Source organism: Octodon degus, unplaced genomic scaffold, assembly GCF_000260255.1.
Source record: "Octodon degus isolate 3935 unplaced genomic scaffold, OctDeg1.0 scaffold00208, whole genome shotgun sequence".
Classification (NCBI taxonomy): Eukaryota; Metazoa; Chordata; class Mammalia; order Rodentia; family Octodontidae; genus Octodon; species Octodon degus.
In genome coordinates, this window is record NW_004524784.1 from 3,801,300 (window position 1) to 3,808,957 (window position 7,658).

Genomic DNA, 7,658 nt, shown 5'->3' on the forward strand with positions numbered 1-7,658 from the left:
TTGTGATCCTATTTACAAACACCATTAGAACAAATCATTCTATTCATTAACAGAATGTAACTATATATCTATCCCAACCACTTTGAATACATAGATACAAAATGGACATTCATCTGTATACCCCATTTAGCTTAGATTTTCCTTTAGGCTCTGGGAGTGATTCTTTTTTGGGGCTTTTTGTCCAAAATGATTTAAATGCTTCATATATTTGCTGGCTTGTAGCATATGCTTTTTTCCCAGTTACCTTAGCAATTATTACTGACTGAACAGGGTAACAAACAGTTGCTCCTAAAGTAGCCAGTCCTAGTGGATAAGCAATTTTCTTAAATCTAGAACCTTTTCTTGCTGAAACCAAGCCTGCCAATTCTGAAACTGTAATCACTCCCAATTTTGGAAGAAAATCTCAAGAAGGATTCTTCAGATAGGCATATGCATCTTTTCCAAATTGTACTGTATCCATTATCCCATTTTTCACACAGACATATGTACTCTTGCACCAGCCAATGTAACAACCAGTTGTACAGCAGATAGATGCAAAGCCCATTTGTAAATAACCAGGATGCTCTTCAACATATTTAGATTGAAGAAGTGGAACAGTATATATGGGGAGCTGCTCTGGTCTTATCAGCTGCTTTTTGGATCCTCTTCTTTGGCCATACATACACTTACAGATGCATATATCACACTCACAGGCATGCTGGTCAGCTTTCCTATTCTAAAGGGCACCTTCTCTTTGACATTCTCCGACCAAGTTTTCTTACAAGAAAAGGTCTTCTTAAACTCGACTCTGTTGGGGCTGCTGCCACTTTGTTTAAACTTCTTCTGACATCCACATGTACTCAGCTGAGGTGAGTGGTACCTGAAACAGTACTTAATGAAAAGGATCAGTATAAAAGGAAAGACCCACACTGTGGATGATTTTTCAGTTCACTTAGGCCATTCAAAATCTCTGAGCAATTTTAGGCTTAAAATTGTCAGTGACAGCTGAGCCTTTGGGGTTTGTACCTGAGTCATTAATGACAAGGAATGAATGCATTTCAGCCTTAGGTTCTAGAAACTGGCGAGCCTATTCTTTTGGTGAGAGGACTGGTCGCCTTCTCCCTGGAGTCCAAGAGATGCTCAAGTACTCTTTCTTTTTTTTTTTTTTAAGTACTCTTTCAGTAAATGTACATTTTTGCGTAGGTTCTCCCTAGTTCGTTTCTGTATTTGCAAACTTAAAGCCACTTTGGATCTCTTTTGGATCTCCATGGTGAGAAAGAAAAAGAGGCTTACCTTTCTGCTTGGCCACTTGAGGGTGAGAGGCTGCCAAGCAGTGGCCTGAGGGCTCAGCAGAAGGCTGCAAAGGGCTGTGCTGAATTTGGCTGATTTCTAAATATCCATTTCAAAGCAACCAAATGCTCTCTGTCTCTCCACTCATCTCTGCTTAGGGAAGTTTCCTACAGTTCTTGCTCTAATTATTTACACTTCTTTGTTTTATGTCTCTGCCTTGGCTATCCAAGGTGCCAAACAATGGCCATTAAGAGGACCACAGTCTTCTCTTTGATGTCAAGATATTTTTTCGAGTTATTAGCCTTTTATTGAGCCTGAGGAAGAAACTCAAATGATGACTTATCTTTGCCTCTTTTTCTCATCTTCCCAAGGAGCCCACTGTGAGAATTTTGGAGATAAATCCTGCTTGTGCTCAAGCTATCCCTTTAAATGAACTGACTGGAAACTGCCGGGAAGGAAAGTTTCAAGGGAAAAGAGTTGTGAACTTAAGAAAAACTACAGCAAATCTATATGGGGGGAGGGAAAGAAGAGAGGAGGAATCAGAATCATTTATTTGCAGCGTGTCTTACTGACAGTTAAATACAGTGGTTTGTTCTGTTTTCTGCCACTTGAGGGTTATTTAATTAAATTCATGACCTAGGATGCTAACCAGCCCCACATCTAAAATAATTGCTTCTCTGTTGGTGAGATGTAAAGCCAGGATTGATTTTCCCCTGGCCGATAGTCTCCTTTCTGACTCATGAATGTCATCTCCACTCCCCTCCACACGTAATTTGATCTCTGTATTTGATCCCTATTTAGTAGTACACTTCACTAAACAGATGTCTGAGTAATTAAAATCCCACACGGGCACTCTCGGCAGTGAGTTACATCTATTTAATAGTCAGCTTAGAAACTTTTCACCCTTGGTTTTTCCGCAGTCCTGGTGTCATATGTCACCAGTCTCTAGTAGGTCTTAAACATTCAGAGTCCAAACCTGCTATGTTTCCTGCATTCAGTGAGCTGCTTTTTGCATTTTCTGACAGCACTTCCTTTGCAAGCTCGATTTCTCTTTCCTTCATTTCACCTAGATTTTTCACCAGCATTCAAAATTTTCACTGGATGAATCATTCTATATTTCCTTCATGCCAGCACCAGCAATTTTTTAAAAAAAGGACTCAGAACAATGTTGTTATAACCATGAATTAAGAATGCTTATTATTTTTCCCTGAGGCATAGCTAAAATATTTTAGTCTGAACAATCCTTTATTTTTTTACAACTATTTGAGATCAAATTCTAGGAACTTGTTTGGTTGCTACAGGTCACTGATGGATTTTGATGGCAGAGAATTAGAGAAAGAATGTGTGTTTAGAGCAAGCAAGGGAAGTCAGCAAGGGCTTATTTCTTGGAATTTGCTCACTTAGAGGATTTAGATGGCAACTTACAGTATTGTTTATACTACAGAAACAGTGTCCTTATGATAATTCTTATGATACTGACACTGAATAAAACTTGAGGGTACTCTTAAAAAAAATTTACAGTAGGTAAACAGATTTCACTTGTACAGGTAGTTGATGTGTAAGTGCCAAAGAAGTAAACATTCTGAAATATAGAATATATGTATCTGTTCTAATACCTATAAAGTTAGACGAAATTATTTGAGTGTAGATAACAAACTTACAGAAAAAGAATTATTTTCTTTTTAAACAGAGGGTGTTTCAATCCATTTAATGTAAAACACTTCATAAAAGCTTTTTAGGCATGCATATTTCTTGTGAATTTTTTTTACTCAGTATTTCAGAATTTTAAAGAGTGACAAAAATCACGCAACAATTTCAGAGGTTAGCTGATGGCTGATATTGTTTTATTTCTATGTAAGCAAATCCTAAAAGTATTTATATAAACTTTATTACCATGATTATATTTTAAAAGTAGGTGAAAATCCTTCTGCTCAAAGGAAACCTCATTTTGGTGGTTAGTCTTCTAATCTTATGATCTAAACTAACAAGGGGAATGTAAATAAACAGAGACATAAATTAACAAGACTCTTAGATAAACAGTGACACTGAATAGGAGTTAGTATTTCAGAAAGGCAGATTCCAAAATAATGGGAATGCTGTGGAAGTGATTTCTTTAGCTGTTTATTATCTAACATCATTATGAATCTTGATGGCCTGTTTCACTTTTGCTGTGCTCAGAATAACCTCCACTGCCTATTCCCATTCCTTTTTTCTTTGCGAAGTTTGTGTGCTTAATCTGTTTAAAAGTTGAGGGCACTTCTTTCTCTGATCCAAGCTTTCTCAACTTTGTTTTTCATTGTCAATTCTATTTATTTATTTATTTATTTATTTTCATCCAGTCAATTCTTAGCACGTTAGCCATGCTTTGGGCTCAATTTCTTCAGATTATTAAGAAAAAATAATAAATAAAAAAGACTCCCCACATCCATCTTCCGGCTTCCCACTGCCTTAGCGTAAATCAGAGAGATTATTTCCTGACGTCTTCACAAAACTGTGAGAGTCACATGGGCTCCCGTGTATGAAAGGCCTTTGTACATGGTTTGGGCCCATGTGGCCGAGGAGCTCTGGCTGTAGCCCCAGCTGCCTTCCTGGCAGCTTCTACTATTTCCTACTTGTATGAACCTCAGCATGCTACTTTTCTGTGCTTCAGTTCCATGATGTGGAAGATGGAGATCAGATGAGTACCTAAATCCTGTGACTGCTTGGTAATGGTTACTTAGTTGAATCATGCTTGCAACAGACCCCCAAGCCCAGGGAGGGTCCTCATTTCCCACTGAGTCGAGGTACCTTCTCAGACTCCCAGCTCTTCAGCATGAGACCTCTGAGACCTGTTCCCATCTGCACACTGCTCAGAGTTAAGCTACATCCCTGGAAGGTGGCCTATGACAGCTGAGGATGAGGACCGTGGTGGAGCACATGGTCTTGAGGATTGGCAGGTGCTTTTAACAGTTACCTCTCTTTCTGTAAATGGTGCTCACTCTACATGGCTTCTCCATTAATGATTTTATTTCAATTTATTTTATTTTATTTTAAAAATGTATTTGGTACAGGGTCTTGCTACTAAGCTTGGACTCATAGTGATCCTCCTTGTTTTCTGCCTCCCCAGCGCTGGATTACAGACATGCACCACCACGCCCGGACTCAGTGGCCAGCACTTAGTCAGCTGAGCTACCTCCTTGACCCAATGATTTCATTTCAAATGACTTGTTTATGTTTATTTTTCAGTTTGCTGTCCTGCATGCTTAAAGCTATAAATTAAATCCTTTCTAGATTGGAAAATGGGTATAGTAACTACTCTTGGGTTTAACTGTGATTAGTTAAACCTTTTTCCAGAGTATACAGGAAATAATATTTTAGGGGTGTTTTTGAAAAAGAAACGAGAAAAAAGCATTCAAAATCCAAATGTTCTTTTTTAAAATATTTTATTGTGATTCTTTTTTTATTTTTAAAATTTGTTTGTTTATTTATTTATTTTGTTTGTGTGTGGCCAGCTCAGCCCACCAGGGGGCGGGGCTGGCTGGTATGTGGTGCTGGGGGATTGAACCGCGGTCCCTGTGCTTTGCTTAGCTTAGCTTGTTCTAAGTAGGTGCTTTAGACCACTGAGCCATCTCACCAACCCAATCCAAATGTTCTTACACAAAGGAAATAAGACGGGAACAAGCCAAACAAAATCTATGGACAACAAAACTCCAGCATCCTAAAAATGAGATACAAATCTTTCAGATGAAGGCTCTTCTTCAAAGTGGTATCCTCTGAGTTGACACCCATCATACAATGATGCTGTTGCTGCCCAAAGGGTTGTGCAACTTATTCTTTCAAAAGGGATGTTAAGGGCTTTTTTAAAGGTGCAAATACTAGCTCTTGCGCTTTTGATATTCATGACACATATCTTTCTACTCTGTAACTTATTTATAATTTTTGACATATGGATGTTCTAAATGATTATGCATATAAATCTGTGATTTCTTCCATTGTTTTGTGGTTAGCACATTCCTATGGGGGGAAAATCACTTAGCTAATGTATTTTCTTTTTGTTGTTTTATAGTTTCATTTCTACTTTGACCTTAGATAAAGCATTTAATCTGATTTTTTTCCTTCCCATTGGTAATGCTTCATTTACCTGTATACTGAATTTTCCTTCAGGGTATGCATTTTGAAATATTAATTTACTGTATTTTTTTAATCTCAGTACTTCAATATCATAATTATTATGGGTTTATAATATGTATTAATATCTGGTAGAGTGTATCTCTTGTTATTACTCTTCTTCTTTCAAACCTATCTGGCTAGTCATTTTTTTCCAGATAGAAATTAATTTCTTCAAAAAGGCCAGCCAGATAGCTCAGTGGACTAAAGCGCCTGCTTAGGTAGGTGCAGTGACCAGGGTTCGATCCCTAGCATGCCATGCCAGCCCTGCCTCAGGGGCACGCTGAGACTACAACTGAGACTGGGCATGGTGGCTCGTGCCTGTAATCCTAGTGGTTGGGAGGCTGAAAAACAGGAGGATCACTACAAGTTGGATCTGTGTAGTGAGACCCTATAGACCCTGTACTAATATACAAAAAAAATTTTTTTTTATTTTTTCAGCTTAAAAAAAGCCTCATTGTAATTTTTTTTTATTTATTTGAGAGAGAGAGAGAGAGAGAGAGAGAGAGAGAGAGAGAGAGTGTGGTGTGTGTGTGTGGCCAGCTCAGCCCACCAGGGGGCGGGGCTGGCTGGCATGTGGTGCTGGGGGATGGAACCGCGGTCCCTGATGCTTTGCTAAGCTTGTGCTAAGTAGGTGCTTTAGACCACTGAGCCATCTCTCCAGCCCCCTCATTGTAATTTTAGTTAAAATTGTAAAACACGAGTAGATGTAATTGGGAAACATAATGTTTCTTATTCTATTCAATTTTTTGCATTATTTTTATGTTTTTTCTTATAGATCTCATTTAGTTCCTATATGAATAGGATATTTTTAAAAACTTTTTCTTTCCCCAGTAGGTGACTGGTAGATCAGTGAGAATGTTCTTTTTTTCCCTCTGATACTGATGGTTGAATGCAGGGCCTTTTGCATGGTAGGCAAATATGTGACCACCAAGTTACATTCTCAGACTCTTTATATAATTTTGAGATGAGCTCAAAAACCCAGCCTGGCTGGGTCTACAATCCTTCTGCCTCACCTGAACTATAGGTTTGAGCCACCACACCCAGCCAACTTTTTGATTTTTTTATTAAGTTTATTGTTACATTTTAGGTATACATAATGATCACATTTATTACAGGGAATTTGTACCTGTACATGATATAACTTGATTTTCCCCCCATTCCTCTACCTTCTCTTCAACTTCTCTCCACCTTATTTACAAAAGCTTTGTTTCCATTTTTTCCATCCTTTCTCATTTTTCCTCTTCCTTCTTCCCCCTTCCTTCTTCCCCTTCCCTTCTCTAGTTCCCCTTCCCATTTGAAAATTTTCTTCCTAGTTCCCAAGTTGAATGACACACATATGTGGAAACAACATAGTGCTTCTCCAGTGTAAGAAACTCAAAGTGTAAATAAGGACCAAAATGCATAATAGATATTGTGAAACCTTTTGATTTTTAATAGTTATTTTACACTAGATTTTCAATAAAATCTGTGATGTTCTCTAGGCCAACGTATTGTCTGAAAATAAAGACATTCTTTCACTGCTTTGTAATATTCTACCTATTTCCCTCCCTTTTTTGCCTTACTACAGAATTGTTCAGCATACATTTTAAGTAATAACTGTGATAGCAGGCACCTTTATACCTGACTCTAGTGAGAAGTCAGGTATAGTCATGTAAAGTACAGAAAAAATTTTTAAAGTATAGAAATTTAAAAATATACATAAAAGTAGGTTGAATAAACTGTCATAACCCATCACCTATTTTCCTTTTTGTATTTTAGGAAAGGGTCTACAGGGTGTTCAGAGTCTCACTACTGGATTGGACTTGTAGTGATCCACCTGTTTACAGCCTCCCAACAGCTGGGATTACAGGCACACGCCACCACACCCAGTCTCAATTGCTAACTCAGTGCACCCCAGGGGTGGGGCCAGCATGGCAGGTCCTAGGATCGAACCTTCAGCCCCTGTGCCTGTTTGCAGGCTATTTCATCCACTGAGCTATTTGGCTGGCCCCTCATCACCTATTTTCAAATACCTATCCAAATATTAATTTGCAATTCCTTTACTAGATGTTAATCCTAACTGACAGGTAAAGACATTCAATAATGCTTGCTATAACAATGTAAGTAATTTCAGAAAACTATAAAAAAATCTAACTGGTCATCTAGGGATGGGTGCCTAACCATTGTGAAAATGTTCGATAGATCTGTGTGTGTTGATGTGAGGACAATATGTATTGTATAATTTCATTTCCTTTTCTTTT

General features: G+C 38.1%; 1 pseudogene; it reads right to left on the reverse strand.

The window, feature by feature from the left end:
- Window positions 1–109: 109 nt before the first annotated feature.
- LOC101590564 lies at window positions 110–714 on the reverse strand (annotated as a pseudogene).
- Between the last annotated feature and the right edge of the window lie 6,944 nt (window positions 715–7,658).